This window comes from Dermochelys coriacea, chromosome 3, assembly GCF_009764565.3.
Source record: "Dermochelys coriacea isolate rDerCor1 chromosome 3, rDerCor1.pri.v4, whole genome shotgun sequence".
In the NCBI taxonomy this organism is placed as follows: domain Eukaryota; kingdom Metazoa; phylum Chordata; order Testudines; family Dermochelyidae; genus Dermochelys; species Dermochelys coriacea.
In genome coordinates, this window is record NC_050070.1 from 198,462,080 (window position 1) to 198,479,135 (window position 17,056).

The window sequence follows — 17,056 nt, forward strand, 5'->3', positions numbered from 1 at the left end:
TGTCTTGTGTACCCCTCAAATTTCACCTCACTTAAAAACTACTTGCTTACAAAATCAAACATAAATATACAAAAGTGTCACAGCCACACTACTGAAAAATTGCTTACTTTCTCATTTTCACCACATAATTATAAAATATATCAATTGGAATATAAAGATTGTACTTACATTTCAGTGTATAGTGTATATAGAGCAGTATAAATAAGCCACTGTCAGTATGAAATTTTAGTTTGTACTAGGGTGATCAGACAGCAAGTGTGAAAAATCAGGACAGGGTATTGGGGGCTAATAGGAGCCTATTATAAGAGACCCCAAAATTGGGACATCTGATCACCCTAGTATGTACTACTGACTTCACTATTGCTTTTTATGTACCCTGTTGTAAAAGTAGGCAAATATCTAGATGAGTTGATGTACCCCTGTTTGAGAATCACTGGGCTAGAGCTCAGGTGCTGCTTTCACTCGGGCTGGTGCCTTTCCAATGAGAATGCAAGTTAAATCACTTGCCCTGAAATGCTTTCCCATACTTAGTCCTATGTTCCCAGAACAACAGATAAGTTCTCCCAAAATTCACAGCTTACTGCAGCACAGAGGAACATAGGATGAGCCATCAGAAGTCCTTCTGACACATGCATAAGTGCAGCACAAGTGAAGACACAGTAACTTGTGTATGGCTTTGCATTGTGGCTGCTCACACCCGAGCTAGGCTAACCCAGGTGTTAAATCACCTGATTTAAATTTGTGGTGAAGACATACTCTATAGGATATACACAGTTCTCCTGATAGTGGGCATGTGCTGACAGGAGTAACACACCCAGCAAATCAGAGACAATGAAAACCACAAGCAGAAAACACAGGCTCCACATGGTGGATCTACTTTAGCTGCTGAATAGGCCAGTGCAGAAGGAACCATTTTAAGAACAAGTTGGCCATATGATCAGAAATCCTTCAAGGTTCAAAGACTGTAGTTATTTCTAGATGCCTAACAAGAGGCATAGGGGTTCAAGTTATCTACTTAAAGTCATCCTAGATTGCCTTGTGGGCACTATTAACTGGCCATGTTTTGTGTCACATCTTTCTTAAAGTTAGGTCTCTACACTGCTTATTCTGAAGCAGGATACTTTTTATGTATTAAAATACTCTGATGATGCAAAGATGCAGTGAAAACATTAATCCTAGAAAACAGAAATACAACGGATGGGGCCAAAAATGGCTTATTGATGGAAAGTTACCCAAATTAGCAAATCCTGTGGTACCAAAAACAAAACAAAACAAACTAAAAAAACAAAGATGTGTTGCATTAAGAATTAAATATTTGGTAATAACTACAACAGAAAGCGATTCCACAAAAAATAGCTTTGTTTAGCTAGAAACTGGTCAAGAAAAAGACGCCAAGAAAATTTTAAGACACAAATCAAGAAACCAAGGAGATAATTGCCTTATGAATACAATAGATAGACAGATTAGATATACCCATACATACAGTGAAAACCCTGAAGTATTTTTTGGCTATTTTAGCAGGGGGGTTTTGTTTGTTTTTGTAGTTTTCTCTACATATTTTCTATTCTAAGTACAGGACAAATAATGAGGTAACATTTTCTAGCTGTCTTCAGCAAAATTGGAAAAGTTTGAAGGCTGGAATTTTCAAAAGTGCTTAGTGTTGGCCTAACTCTGCTCCCACTTAAATCAACAGGTTCCATTGATTTCAATGGCAATAGAGTTGGGCCAGTCCTTATTGCTTTTGAAAACCCCACCCGAACTTAGGAGCACAAATCACATACGTGCTTTTCAAAATCTCACCCCGAATCGATTAGCAGATTCCTATACATGTGGAAAGCACTTAGAATACTGAGCGCTGCTATAATACAAAATAATAATACTCATTATAATAATACTCACCTAAACTTGGGTTTATAAAAGAGGAATGATTACATTTTTATTAGCACTTTGAATTGTTGATTTGGGATCTCATGAATTAGGCATTTGAGGTCCAGAATAATACAATTCTCCTATATTCTTTCAGACTCTGAGACATCTGTAACAGAGACGTCTGTCTTTGTTGAAAATGGAATTCTTTATGATTGGGGAATCATCCTTTTTGTGTGTGTGTGTGCTGTGATGTGATGTAAAAAAGTTCCATTTTCAGTAATGACAGACCTGTCTTCCAGATGCTCCCTTCCCAAAAGGAAAATAGAAGGTTTGTGGAAATCAGGAATAACTAACTCCATATCTAGTGTAGAAGTAGTAATTCCAATATAAAACTGGTTAAAACATATAATTAGGTCCTGGGTAATTAAATCTGTGGTTTTCCAAAAATATAGACACACATTTTCTTAAACAATGTTCTGATATAATGCCTAACTCTTGAAAGCCTATTTATAGCACTGTTTGAATACGATGATTAATACATACATTAGCCATCCACTCGGAATAAAGAGTAAAACTGGCAGTGTTGTATAGTCCTGATTGTTTTTATTCTATCCCACTTTAGTGATTTCATTGGTGAAATAGACAACAAGTGAAAGAAAGATGCTTATACATATTGATACTGTTAGGCAAAGAAATCACTGGCATTTAGAAAAGGAATGCAGAGGAGGTAAGACTCTTTGCTTTCTGTTTTGGAAAATAATAATAATAATAAATTATTAATTAGCATTGGATGCAACAGATTCATTTCCCAGGGAGCATGGTGTTCTCTCTAGTGACCAGAAGGAAGCCAAGTACTCAAAAGTAATGGAGTTCCAACATGTGGAAGTAGATTAATTATTCTCCTGGCTGCAATATCCACTGACTGAATTGCTAGTTTCCAAAAGAAGCTAGAATTTATTAAGCCTTCATCACAACTTTCTGTATTTTTTATTCATGCATCAAAGATATATTACAGCATATAAATCCATTGCCCATTTTTACATAAAAATACACATTAGCATAGATCCATCAAAATTTGATAAACCTTTTTGAATTCATTCTGAAATTCCATTAAATGAAACAGGAAGACAAATGTTATATATGCTTAAATGTGTGGCATGTGCACTTTTTAACTTTAACACAATGGATAGAAGACAATGCTTCCTAAAAGATTTAAGACACTGATCTGACACATAAATGTTACTCCCTCCTCTGATTGGCAATGATGCCAGTCTCTATTACCCACGTGATAGATTTTCCAACAAGCACCTTTGTGTTCTCTCCCATGCTGCCATCACACTTGCAAGGGGTCCCTGAGAACCACTGCAAAGCCACCTTACAGTCCACCTTCAAATCCCTCCTTAAAACTCTCCTTTGCCATGAGACCTACAAAAAACTTGACAATGGTTAAGACCACTATTGCACTGATACTACTGCCTATCATGATTGCCAATATTATTTTCGTTTCATCATTGTATCCTGGTACTCCCTCCATCTGTTTGTCTGTATCCATCTGTTGTATCTTGTCTTATACTTAGATTGTAAACTTGCTGTGTCAGGGACCACTTTTTGTTGTGTTTGTACAGCAACTAGCATAATGGGGTCCTGGTCCATGACTAGTGCTTCTAAGTGCTATGATAATAAAAATAATAATAATAATAATAATAATAATACAAGGCACCAATAAGAGTAAAGGAATAACATTTAGCTCCTCCAAATTTATAAAAGTTGTGACCTAATTTTAAAGGGAGAAGCACAGGAAGGATACTTTAAAAATATCCTAAAAAAAAAATAGTCTAAGAAAAAGTCAACAAAAAATTGAAATGGAAAACTATGAGGCTAATGGACAATGAGGAACACATGAAAGATATAAAGTAAAAACCTCTAACCCATCTAATTTGGTTTCGGAGATGGTATTTTGATGCCCACAAAAGTCTTATTGTTAGGGGCATTTAAAAAAAGGAATCACTGAGAGTCTTAAATAAAGAATCAGAGTGTTTAGCAACAATAAGTATTTTTATTTTTAATTCTTCATGTGACTAATGTGATCTCTCCTTTGAAAGGAAGAGGTACATATTTTTTTCTTTTGTAAGAATTTTCTCTTCGCCTTAAATAATCATTCAGGTCATTTCACAGAATATCTGGGAAAGAAAACTAGAATTCCTGTAAACTACAAAAGATCAACAAACTTCTGTCAGCCAGCAATTCAAAACAAGCAAAGTTTCCATGCAATGTGGGATATTTTACAAATAAATAATGTGACCGCTTTTTCTGTAGTACAGAATGTGTACGCACAGTGATTGTTATGATATGGGGCACTTGAGCATTTGCTCACTTAGCCACCAGTTCAGCAAAGCTCTTAATCACATTTTTGAATGGTTTGGTGAATCAGGGCCCTCATTACTTCCGCAATATTGTGTCCACTTTACACAAAGTGTCTTCACAATTTGTACTGGAAATCAAAAACAAGATCATCAGTAAAAGAATATACCATATCCTTAAGAGAGACAGACTGATATGAGAAAATAAGAGTAAAGATTACAAAATGAGGAGAACAAATATGGAGCCCATTTCATACACAATTAGATGGCTATTTCTGTCTTTTCTGATTTAGTGTTTCCTTTCTTCCTTATTATCTCTAGTTTTGCCTTTCTTCTTAGCTCTCTTCTCACACTTAGATAAACCATTATCATCCATCATTAAGACTTCAGGAACACACTTTTTTATCCTGAGGCTTTGTCTACACTGCACTTTCATCAGTAAAACTTTTGTTGTTCACGGATGTGAAAAATGCCCCGCTCCCCCCCCGAACAACAAAAGTTTTGCCAGCCAAAAAAGCCGGTGTAGACAACTCTTTGTCGGGGGGAGAGCTCTCCCAATGACAAAAGCTACTGCCTCTCGGTGGTGGTGAATTTATTTTGTCGGCAGGAGAGAGCTCTCCCGTTGACAAAATAAATTCACCACCACCAAGAACTCTCCTGCCAACAAAGAGCAGCTGTGCTGGGCATCTTTTAGCAGCACGGCTGTAGCAGCACAGCTGTGTCGCTAAAAGGTGCATAGTGTAGACATAGCCTGCATCAAAGTTCCTCGTTATTCTCTCTTTTTTCTTCCTTTGTTCAATTTGTGCTTGTGAAAAGTGCTGAATGAACAGCACTAGAAACTGATGTCCTCTATCCACAGAATACAGGCATTGTCGGTGAAAACTTCCCTATTGTGTTTTGCAATTATGTCCGTTATCATATATGCGGCGTGGAGGGAGAGGGGGAGATATTTGAGCCTCCATGGCACATTCAATCCTGACTTTTATGCTAGGACTGCTAACTAGAGTGATCATTGGTAACATGGACTCTTGGGCTAGAAAAGTATTGCGTCCAGTTCTGGGCACCACATTTTAGGAAAGATATGGACATACTGGAGAAAGTCTAGAGAAGAGGAACAACATGACCTATGAGTGAAGGTTGAAAAAAACTGGGTTTGTTTAGTCTGGAAAAGAGAAGACTGAGAGGGGATATGGTAACTGTTTTCAAGTATATAAAAGGTTGTACATAAAAGGTTAAGGAGGAGGAGGAAAAATTGTTCTCCTTAACCTCTGAGGACAGGACAAGAAGCAATGGGTTTAAATTGCAGCAAGGATGGTTTAGGTTGGACATTAGGAAAAATTCATAGAATCATAGAATATCAGGGTTGGAAGGGACCCCAGAAGGTCATCTAGTCCAACCCCCTGCTCAAAGCAGGACCAAGTCCCAGTTAAATCATCCCAGCCAGGGCTTTGTCAAGCCTGACCTTAAAAACCTCTAAGGAAGGAGATTCTACCACCTCCCTAGGTAACGCATTCCAGTGTTTCACCACCCTCTTAGTGAAAAAGTTTTTCCTAATATCCAATCTAAACCTCCCCCATTGCAACTTGAGACCATTACTCCTCGTTCTGTCATCTGCTACCATTGAGAACAGTCTAGAGCCATCCTCTTTGAAACCCCCTTTCAGGTAGTTGAAAGCAGCTATCAAATCCCCCCTCATTCTTCTCTTCTGCAGACTAAACAATCCCAGCTCCCTCAGCCTCTCCTCATAAGTCATGTGCTCTAGACCCCTAATCATTTTCGTTGCCCTTCGTTGTACTCTTTCCAATTTATCCACATCCTTCCTGTAGTGTGGGGCCCAAAACTGGACACAGTACTCCAGATGAGGCCTCACCAGTGTCGAATAGAGGGGAACGATCACGTCCCTCGATCTGCTCGCTATGCCCCTACTTATACATCCCAAAATGCCATTGGCCTTCTTGGCAACAAGGGCACACTGCTGACTCATATCCAGCTTCTCGTCCACTGTCACCCCTAGGTCCTTTTCCGCAGAACTGCTGCCGAGCCATTCGGTCCCTAGTCTGTAGCGGTGCATTGGATTCTTCCATCCTAAGTGCAGGACCCTGCACTTATCCTTATTGAACCTCATTAGATTTCTTTTGGCCCAATCCTCCAATTTGTCTAGGTCCTTCTGTATCCTATCCCTCCCCTCCAGCGTATCTACCACTCCTCCCAGTTTAGTATCATCCGCAAATTTGCTGAGAGTGCAATCCACACCATCCTCCAGATCATTTATGAAGATATTGAACAAAACGGGCCCCAGGACCGACCCCTGGGGCACTCCACTTGACACCGGCTGCCAACTAGACATGGAGCCATTGATCACTACCCGTTGAGCCCGACAATCTAGCCAGCTTTCTACCCACCTTATAGTGCATTCATCCAGCCCATACTTCCTTAACTTGCTGACAAGAATGCTGTGGGAGACCGTGTCAAAAGCTTTGCTAAAGTCAAGAAACAATACATCCACTGCTTTCCCTTCATCCACAGAACCAGTAATCTCATCATAAAAGGCGATTAGATTAGTCAGGCATGACCTTCCCTTGGTGAATCCATGCTGACTGTTCCTGATCACTTTCCTCTCCTCTAAGTGCTTCAGGATTGATTCTTTGAGGACCTGCTCCATGATTTTTCCAGGGACTGAGGTGAGGCTGACCTGGCCTGTAGTTCCCAGGATCCTCCTTCTTCCCTTTTTTAAAGATGGGCACTACATTAGCCTTTTTCCAGTCATCCGGGACTTCCCCCGTTCGCCACGAGTTTTCAAAGATAATGGCCAAGGGCTCTGCAATCACAGCCGCCAATTCCTTCAGCACTCTCGGATGCAATTCGTCCGGCCCCATGGACTTGTGCACGTCCAGCTTTTCTAAATAGTCCCTAACCACCTCTATCTCTACAGAGGGCTGGCCATCTCTTCCCCATTTTGTGTTGCCCAGCACAGCAGTCTGGGAGCTGACCTTGTTAGTGAAAACAGAGGCAAAAAAAGCATTGAGTACATTAGCTTTTTCCACATCCTCTGTCACTAGCTTGCCTCCCTCATTCAGTAAGGGGCCCACACTTTCCTTGGCTTTCTTCTTGTTGCCAACATACCTGAAGAAACCCTTCTTGTTACTCTTGACATCTCTTGCTAGCTGCAGCTCCAGGTGCGATTTGGCCCTCCTGATATCTTTCCTACATGCCCGAGCAATATTTTTATACTCTTCCCTGGTCATATGTCCAACCTTCCACTTCTTGTAAGCTTCTTTTTTATGTTTAAGATCCGCTAGGATTTCACCATTAAGCCAAGCTGGTCGCCTGCCATATTTACTATTCTTTCGACTCATCGGGATGGTTTGTCCCTGTAACCTCAACAGGGATTCCTTGAAATACAGCCAGCTCTCCTGGACTCCCTTCCCTTTCATGTTAGTCCCCCAGGGGATCCTGGCCATCTGTTCCCTGAGGGAGTCAAAGTCTGCTTTCCTGAAGTCCAGGGTCCGTATCCTGCTGCTTACCTTTCTTCCCTGCGTCAGGATCCTGAACTCAACCAACTCATGGTCACTGCCTCCCAGATTCCCATCCACTTTTGCTTCCCCCACTAATTCTACCCGGTTTGTGAGCAGCAGGTCAAGAAAAGCGCTCCCCCTAGTTGGCTCCCCTAGCACTTGCACCAGGAAATTGTCCCCTACGCTTTCCAAAAACTTCCTGGATTGTCTATGCACCGCTGTATTGCTCTCCCAGCAGATATCAGGAAAATTAAAGTCACCCATGAGAATCAGGGCATGCGATCTAGTAGCTTCCGTGAGTTGCCGGAAGAAAGCCTCATCCACCTCATCCCCCTGGTCCGGTGGTCTATAGCAGACTCCCACCATGACATCACTCTTGTTGCACACACTTCTAAACTTAATCCAGAGACACTCAGGTTTTTCCACAGTTTCGTACCGGAGCTCTGAGCAGTCATACTGCTCCCTTACATACAGTGCTACTCCCCCACCTTTTCTGCCCTGCCTGTCCTTCCTGAACAGTTTATAACCATCCATGACTGTACTCCAGTCATGTGAGTTATCCCACCAAGTCTCTGTTATTCCAATCACGTCATAATTCCTTGACATCACCAGGACCTCCAGTTCTCCCTGCTTGTTTCCAAGGCTTTGTGCATTTGTATATAAGCACTTGAGATAACCTGTTGATCGCCCCTCATTCCCAGTATGAGGCAGGAGCCCTCCCCTCTCAGACATTCCTGCCTGTGCTTCCTCCCGGTATCCCGCTTTCCCACTTACCTCAGGGCTTTGGTCTCCTTCCCCCGGTGAACCTAGTTTAAAGCCCTCCTCACTAGGTTAGCCAGCCTGCTGGCAAAGATGTTCTTCCCTCTCTTCGTAAGATGGAGCCCGTCTCTGCCCAGCACTCCTCCTTCATGGAACACCATCCCATGGTCAAAGAATCCAAAGCCTTCTCTCCGACACCACCTGCGTAGCCATTCGTTGACCTCCACGATTCGACGGTCCCTACCCAGGCCTTTTCCTTCCACGGGGAGGATGGACGAGAACACCACTTGCGCCTCCAACTCCTTTATCCTTCTTCCCAGAGCCACGTAGTCCGCAGTGATCCGCTCAAGGTCATTCTTGGCAGTATCATTGGTGCCCACGTGGAGAAGCAGGAAGGGGTAGCGATCCGAGGGCTTGATGAGTCTCGGCAGTCTCTCCGTCACATCACGAATCTTAGCCCCTGGCAAGCAGCAGACTTCTCGGTTTTCCCGGTCAGGGCGGCAGATAGATGACTCAGTCCCCCGGAGGAGAGAGTCCCCGACCACCACCACCCGCCTTCTCCTCTTGGGAGTGGTGGTCGTGGAACCCCCAACCTCAGGACATCGCATCTCATGCCTCCCAACCAGCGGGGTCTCCTTCTGCTTTCTCCCCCCAGACATATCATCTGGTCCACTCTCCGCAATGGTACCTGTGGAGAGAACATGAAAGCGGTTAGTTACCTGTGTCTGTGTTACTGGAACCCGGACATTCCGCTTACCTCTTCTGGAGGTCACATGTTGCCAAGCTTCTTCACTGGCCTCTTGGCTCCTCTGTGCAACCTGCTCTATATCTTTAGAGCTTTGTGCCCCTAGAAGGCTATCCTGAGTTTGGTCCAGAAAATCCTCAGTCTCTCGTATACAACGCAGGGTCGTTACCTGTTGCTCCAGACCTTCAATCTTCTCTTCCAATATGGAGACCAGCTTGCACTTTGTACAGACAAAGTCGCTTCTGTCCTGTGGAAGAAAGACAAACATGGCACATCCAGTGCAGGTCACAACAGCTGAATCCCCCCCTTCCATATCACCTACCTACTATGAGCTTCCTCAGAGACGTTGGCAAGATGTAAGCCTCACTGGGCTCACTCCAGGCGAACTCCCAGGCAAACTCCTGCTGTGAGCTGCTCTGCTGTCCCCGCTGCTCCGCTGGTTCGCTGCCGCTCAGCTGGTTCGCGAGGCTCTGGCTATTTTCAAACAGCCAGGCTTCCCTGACGCAAACACACAGACACCCTAATGCCCGCCCCCTGCAGGCTAGCAGCCAATCAGACACTCACTCAGGCTCTCTCCCTGCCCTCCCAGCAAACACACGCTCGGATACTTCCTCAGCAAGCAAACACACACACTCGGATACTTACCAGTCCCAGGCAAACTCCTGCTGTGAGCTGCTCTGCTGTCCCCGCTGCTCCGCTGGTTCGCTGCCGCTCAGCTGGTTCGCGAGGCTCTGGCTATAATTCCTAACTGTCAGGGTGGTTAAGCACTGAAATAAATAGCCTAGGGAAGTTGTGGAATCACCATCATTGGAGTTTTTTTAAGAGCAGGTTAGACAAACACCTGTCAGGGATGGCCTAGATAATACTTAGTCCTGCCATGAGTGCAGGGGACTTGACTAGATGACCTCTTGAGGTCCTTTCTAGTCCTACAATTCTGTGATTCTATAAAAACTAGGTCTAGGAAACTGTGTTGCTGAACCAACAACCTAAAAGTGGAAGGCTCACTATTCCATTGCCAATCCCCACTATTATCCAATCCCAACATTTTAATATGAATCTATCTGTATGGTACAGTAAATTACATATTAATTCAATATATATTTCTATAGAAGAACCACCACCTATGGTAGTAGACCTAAGATCTAACTTGGGAGTTTTTAAAACACACAAAACATCTCTTTGCAGAGGCCACATAATTGTTTGTGCGCACACACACTGTTCCCCTCTCCTTTCCCCAATAAAGAATATTTCAATAATTCTCCACTTCAACCCTCTCAAAAATAAATTTCAAAACTCCAGCACTTATGAGTAGCCCTATAAACAAACCAGTATTCATATAGAAGGGAAAGAAAACATCGTATAACAGAGAAAAATAATTTCAGTTGTCCATATGAACAGTAAAATATGTTCTAAATATCATGGACACAAATTAAAGAGTGGGTAAAATTTGCAAAAGTACCTAAGCTCCATTTTCAAAAGAGACTTTGACATACAAGAGCCTAACTCTCATTGAAAGTCATGCTTAAATGTCTAAATCCCTTTTGACAATGGGATTTTAGGTACTTCTGAAAATTGTAGGCAATGTCCTTTTAAGGATAAAGTTTGTTTGGATTTACATAAGTCTGGATGAAGACTGGATGAATATTTATTCAGAATTGTGGATTACCTTTTTATTGTACTTTTTATTTTGCCAGTCATACCACCATTATTTCTAACATTTTACATACTAGAATTATTCATTTGTTTTATCATTTTGCACAACTCAAATGCAATTTTGTTTAATCAGAGGACATAATAGAAAGATAGCTTTTCGGCCAGCACCTCATATAATGTAATTTAGCTCTATTACCCAATTTGCTCAAAACATTTTGCTGGGGAACAGTCAGTAATAAAAGGTACTTCAATCCATCTCATCCCTGAACTATACCATAATTTTCAATTCTGAATGTTACCACTGAGAACGGAAAGGTAAGACAGCGTTACTTGTAAAAATAAACACATTTATGAAAAAAATTAATTGGTGGAAAAAAGCTTGAAAAATCTCCCCCCCCTTCTTTATTAATTCAAAAAATTGAAGCTTAAATAACACCTTCACATATTACTCTAACTGGAAGCACTGCAAGTATGTTAAATAGAAAAGCACCTGGAAAGCTCTGCTATGCACAGGGTGGGATTTTTAAAAGCACCTAACTTACATGCATAAGTCCCATTAACTTTCAGTGGGACTTGTATGCATAACTCCCACATTCACTTTTGAAAATTCCCACCTTGAGTGGCTAGAGTTAATAAATTATATTAGTGTAACTGCGAGTAGAATGTAATTCTGGACTAATTCCACTGTAAAATAATGGAGTTATTCTGAGTTTACACCAGTGTAAATAAGAGCAGATTATTAGCTCTGTATGTTCAAAGACAAGAGAATTACAAACTAAACTAATATGTATGTTTTTCCAAAATGGAACATGTCTCCTTTCCCATCTTCTGTGCTACCTTTATATCTATCCCCTTTTATCTTCCTTTCTCCCTCCCCCAGGTTAGGTAGTAATTTTATAGTTACCATTTTACTGGCAGGCACAAATGTTAACCTCCATTAGCAGATGGGGATAGCATGGAGTAATGTTTCCTCTTTCAGGTAGAGCCACTAAAATGAACGTGGTCGCCAGAGGTTAGATGGTTTTCTAGCAAGGTCAAAGCTACAGCTGTGCTCAAGTGGGAGAGGAAGGGATGCTTTCTCCACTTCTAAGATCAGCATTAATGAGCACAAACAAGGAGAACCATGAGCACTTAAGTATCAGAAAGTTCTTATAGGCAAAATACAATACTGAATGATTTCACGGATACTATGTTTGCAAAACTGACTTTTAAATTTTAAGAGCATCAAGTCCAGGATCATGGGGAGGAAGTGTGAGCAGTGACAGTGATAATACCGTGCGCTACTCAAAGTAACTTCACAACATACTAAGTTCACTATCACTTGCTGAGGGCATATTGCCCGATACCTTTTCCCAGTAATAAACATCCTGATGTATGAAAGTGGATACTACCAGTGCACACTTTATTCCACCCCCTCCTCACAAATTTTGTAAGAAAAATTATAGGGGCGGAGGGAGAGACATTCAAAACAGAAAATATTGAATCAGGTTGCCTTGATGTTTTTGTAACACTTTTCACATGGTATATTATACCTCAGAGTATTGGGTTTAATAAAATATTCAATAATATGGATGTAACTGAGTGCCTAATATTTATAATGAGTAGTAAGTAAGTACGGGTACACTAAGCAGACATTGACTAAAAATGCAATAATATACAATATAGACAAGAACAATCCAGCTTAGTCTGACTGTTAATGACTGACCACAGAAATTTTGCAAGGAACTTTCAGAAGCGATTACAAGTTTATTCACTAAGGCCCCAATCCTGTAACTGTCTCTGCATGTGTAGGTCCTTATGCACATGGGAAGTCAGTTGTAAGATAGGGGCTTGCCTAAGGAAATTAGCAAAGAATCTTTAGAATCCCCTACAGTACCAAAATTGTTTTACCAGAACTAACAGAGCCATACTCAAGTTTATATTAGAAGTGAACTATGGTACTATCACATGAGAGACTATCATCTTTGACCTTATTCAAAATGATTAGGGTATGATTAATAAAATATTAAATGACACTGCTAGAAATAATCAGAACTAAAGACAAATCCAGTGGATGCCCTCTACTAGCATTATGACTGTACAAATGTGATTTTAACATTATGATGTATTCTGTGATGACAAAGAGTTTTGAAAGTCCCAATGTCACCAATGGCAGGACTTTACACAAGATGCATTTTCTAAAATTGGTGAATTATTGCAAAATATCTTTCAAAGCAGTTTACACCATAATGTTATGTGTGAAATGTACATCACCTGTAGAAATGCAGCATAATTTGTCTCCATTTAGATAGAGTGCAAGTGGGCCCATGCAAGTGAAAACCATACCCACAATTCCAGGTGAAGGTACATGGTAGCAAATCTCAAAAACATTATTTATCGTTTATTCTTCTGATAAAAACTGAAAAACCTAGCATGGTTTTTAGAAACATCAGACCAAATTGTGCGTGACACATTTGGGCTACACACCTTTATACAGCCCAGAAAAAAATGGGTATTCCCATCATCATAGCCCTCTCCCATGATAAAATGTGGAATTGCATTCAAAGGAGGTGCCAGAATTATCTAAATACCTCCCCTATAAGAAAATCCAAACACTTATCACCTTCACAACAATCATAGCATTAAGAAATGGAAAGGAAATGGAATACCAATATTAAGATTGCTCTCAAAGGGACATGTCCAACTCTTTTCAATCACGGAAAATAGAAACATGGTTTCTGAAATAAAAACCTTCAAATTATTTGGCAGGTTAGTATAATGCAAAGCTATCTGCAAAAAAAAAAAATCCCATCAATAGCTAGGTAAAGGTTAAGAAAAAAAGAAGATCAGTTTTACTAAAGCCAGGAACATGCAAAAAAAGGGCTGTAATTATTCAGTAGAGTGGCTGTTTTCCTCTGTGTGAACAATGCCTGGAACATTGCAGACATTACCAGAATATAACAATGATAACAAATGAAAACAATTTGCAAACAGCAACCTTATCTAAAAGAAGTCTGGGAGACTTATTTGGGCATGATGACCACACTGATGCATACACTGTAACAGAAATGATGATAATCCATATAAAAACAGTTATATTGACATACATATACTAGACAACAAATCTTCACCTGTCAAAATGAAAACAAGAATAAATAAGTGCATATGATGAATGATGGAGATTTCATCTAAAGGAAGAAAATAATGTATACTTGACTTGATGCATCAAACACATTGTAAGAACGTAAGTCACAAAAGCAACTCTGTACTAGGACAAGTAGAAAATACACCATAGGTGTCACAGTACATAGTCCTTTTCATTACACTGGGAGGACAATAATTTCTCAGTTAAAAAAAATCTACATTCTAATCCTCTGGGCAAAGATCTTCATTACAAGATGATCAGTGGCTACAGAAATGAAAAATTAGCATATCATGAGAAATGGCATTAATGCTATAGGAAAATACTGGATTTCTGAAACTACAACTAAATGCTATTACCCTGTACCTTTCTTCACTATCCTGAAAACGTACTCATCTAACACTCAAGACAGAAAAACCTTTTACTTATAGATGCAGATAGCAATAAAAAAAAACTTTTATAAAAAATTACTTGCTTAATTTATTTTCTTCCTGAGAATTGCCTCGTCAGTTTATCAATAGTCCAGCTATCTTCAGAAAAACAAAGCAGTGAGCCTTTAAATACATCGATACATTTGATAATCCATTCTTTATGTCCATGTGTTCTCCTATAGATACAGAAACAACTAGGTGGTGGCTGCCAAGGGAAGAATATTTTTTGTAAGAAATGTAAATCATGTTTGAATTTTTTCCTCTTACTGGAAGCAATCAAATGATTCTGTTCCAGTGCTTGTTTACTCTGCCAAGGTGCTGGCACTCATGTAATATGACATGATGCCAAAGCATCACTCCTATCTATTAAAGACATCTATAACTGAGGAAATATCAGGAGTTAAACTGCAATTCCCAGCCCAATATACGTGAGAGCCAACTAACATAGGTTCCTCTCCAGCAGGAACACAGCACCCTACTGCTACCAATGCTTAAAGTTCTGGGCCCAGTTACACTTGGAACCCCCATGCTAAAACAGATGAGATTCTAACAAACTCAAATGAGATCACACCATATATATATATATATATATATATATATATATATATATATAAAACTACTGATTATATAGGGCAGTAGTGGGCAACCTGCAGCCTGTCAGGATAATACGCTGGCGGGCCACTAAACAGTTTGTTTACATTTGCTTGGCCACCCGCTGCTCCCAGGGATGTGCTGGCCACAGCTTCCTGCAGCTCCCATTGGCTGGGAACGGCGAGTGACACAGATTTCCTGCTGTTGACACCAGCTCTATGTCGGTGGGAGATGCTCTCCTGCTGACATAGCTTATGCTTCTCGCGAAGGTGGAGTAATTATGCCGATGGGAGAGCACTCTCTAGTCGGTACAGCGTGCCTTCACTAGACACGCTACAGTGGCTCTGTGGTGTAGACTTGCCCTCAGTAAATAACCAAGCATCAACTGACAATAATGATTTTGCCATGTTTACTCATGTTAAATAGTCCCTAATTCCATAAGTAGCCGCAAATGATATCAGCAGAGCAACTGAAGGTATAATGGGATACACAGCATCAATGCAGGTGAAAGAATCTGGCCCTAAATTAATAAAGATATCTCACCAACCTTGATCATAAGCAAGCATGCTTCAGTAGTTTATTATATTCAGAAAAGCTCTGCAAGAAAAAACCCTGCATACCTAGCTTTATGGCATAAAGACCTAATTCAGCAAGGTCTTTAAGGAAGTGCATAAATTTAAACATCGAGTCAAGGGGACTATTCATAGACTTAGAATTAAACACAAGCTTAGGTACCTTGCTTAATCAAGGGCTCTGTGTTCTCCTCCCCACAATCTACTTTATCAGAAAGATGTTCTGTTTCTCTTTGCTTTCACCTCCAGGAAGGCTAGATTCCCTTTTGATTAATTAAGGACAATATTAAAGACAATTTAGTATCATTAATATTTTCACTACTTACTACTTGGCTAACCCTGCTGATCCCACTTCGGAGCAACAGTTAAATTCAAATTAACAGTTTATCTATTAAAGATAATATTGTCTCAGCAACATTTAATGTAATTTGGGTTAGATCACTAACATGATCAGCAAAAGAATGCTCATAGACTTGCAAAAAATCATTATTTGGAAATGGATTATTTATTACCAAGTTGTTTGCTGTGCCCCTCTCTTTTTTCAGATGTCAATATACTGTGTTTCACTTCAGAAAACTTTCTCTTCTCCTTTAATTTTTCCTACGTCTCTAATAATTAATTCATTTTCCTTACACTGCAGCCAATTTCAAAATCATGCTTTCAGTTTCCCAGTAATAGAATTCTGCCAAAGGCAATATGCCATGCCATAACCTCAATTACAACTTACAAAGGAGAAGACTCCACTTATTTTCTGCTGGAGTCGCTACTTTGCCTTAAATGAAATTTTGTATGGACTATTGGGTGTCAAAGATGTACAGGAAAAAGTATATTATACAATAATAAATAATTAAAAAATCCATTTAAACAGAGACAAGATAAAAGATCTATGTCAGAAGACACAGATTAGAGAAAGGTATCACTTCTTAGTAGCTACCCTGTCGGATACTTTCATAATATCCACAATATATTTTATCTAGATAATATTTGTGATCTAAATTGCCTTTGAGAATTGAAACATGTAAATAGTAATTGTCAACATTAAATTAGTCTAAGAATATATACAATTTCCAGACCTAAACACATCATCAAGGCTCATTTTGGATTGTCCAGACATTACTATTTATAAAAAATACATTACAACGTTTTAATTATGTATTTAAGAAAAAAAGTTACTCAGGAAATTCCAAATTAACATTAAAAAAAAGATCTGAAGAAGAGCTCTGTGAAGCTCAAAATCTTGTACCGTCCACCATCAGAAGTTGGTCCAATAAAAAATATTACCTCACCCTACATTTGGTGTGTCTCTCTCAAAAAAAATCAAAACCTATTTCAAAAAAACCTAAACATTAAATTCTAGCAAAATTGACTTGCATTTTTAAGTGTAAGCTAACTCATCCAAGGAACATTCCTCTGAGGCACAACATGGCTTTTCTTTGCAAG

The 17,056-nt window shown here is 40.0% G+C and overlaps 1 protein-coding gene across 4 annotated transcripts in view; it reads right to left on the reverse strand.

The window, feature by feature from the left end:
* Positions 1-17,056, reverse strand: part of MACROD2 (mono-ADP ribosylhydrolase 2) — a 1,347,099-nt gene that overhangs the window by 767,300 nt on the left and 562,743 nt on the right. The gene's annotated exons all lie outside the window — the stretch shown is intronic.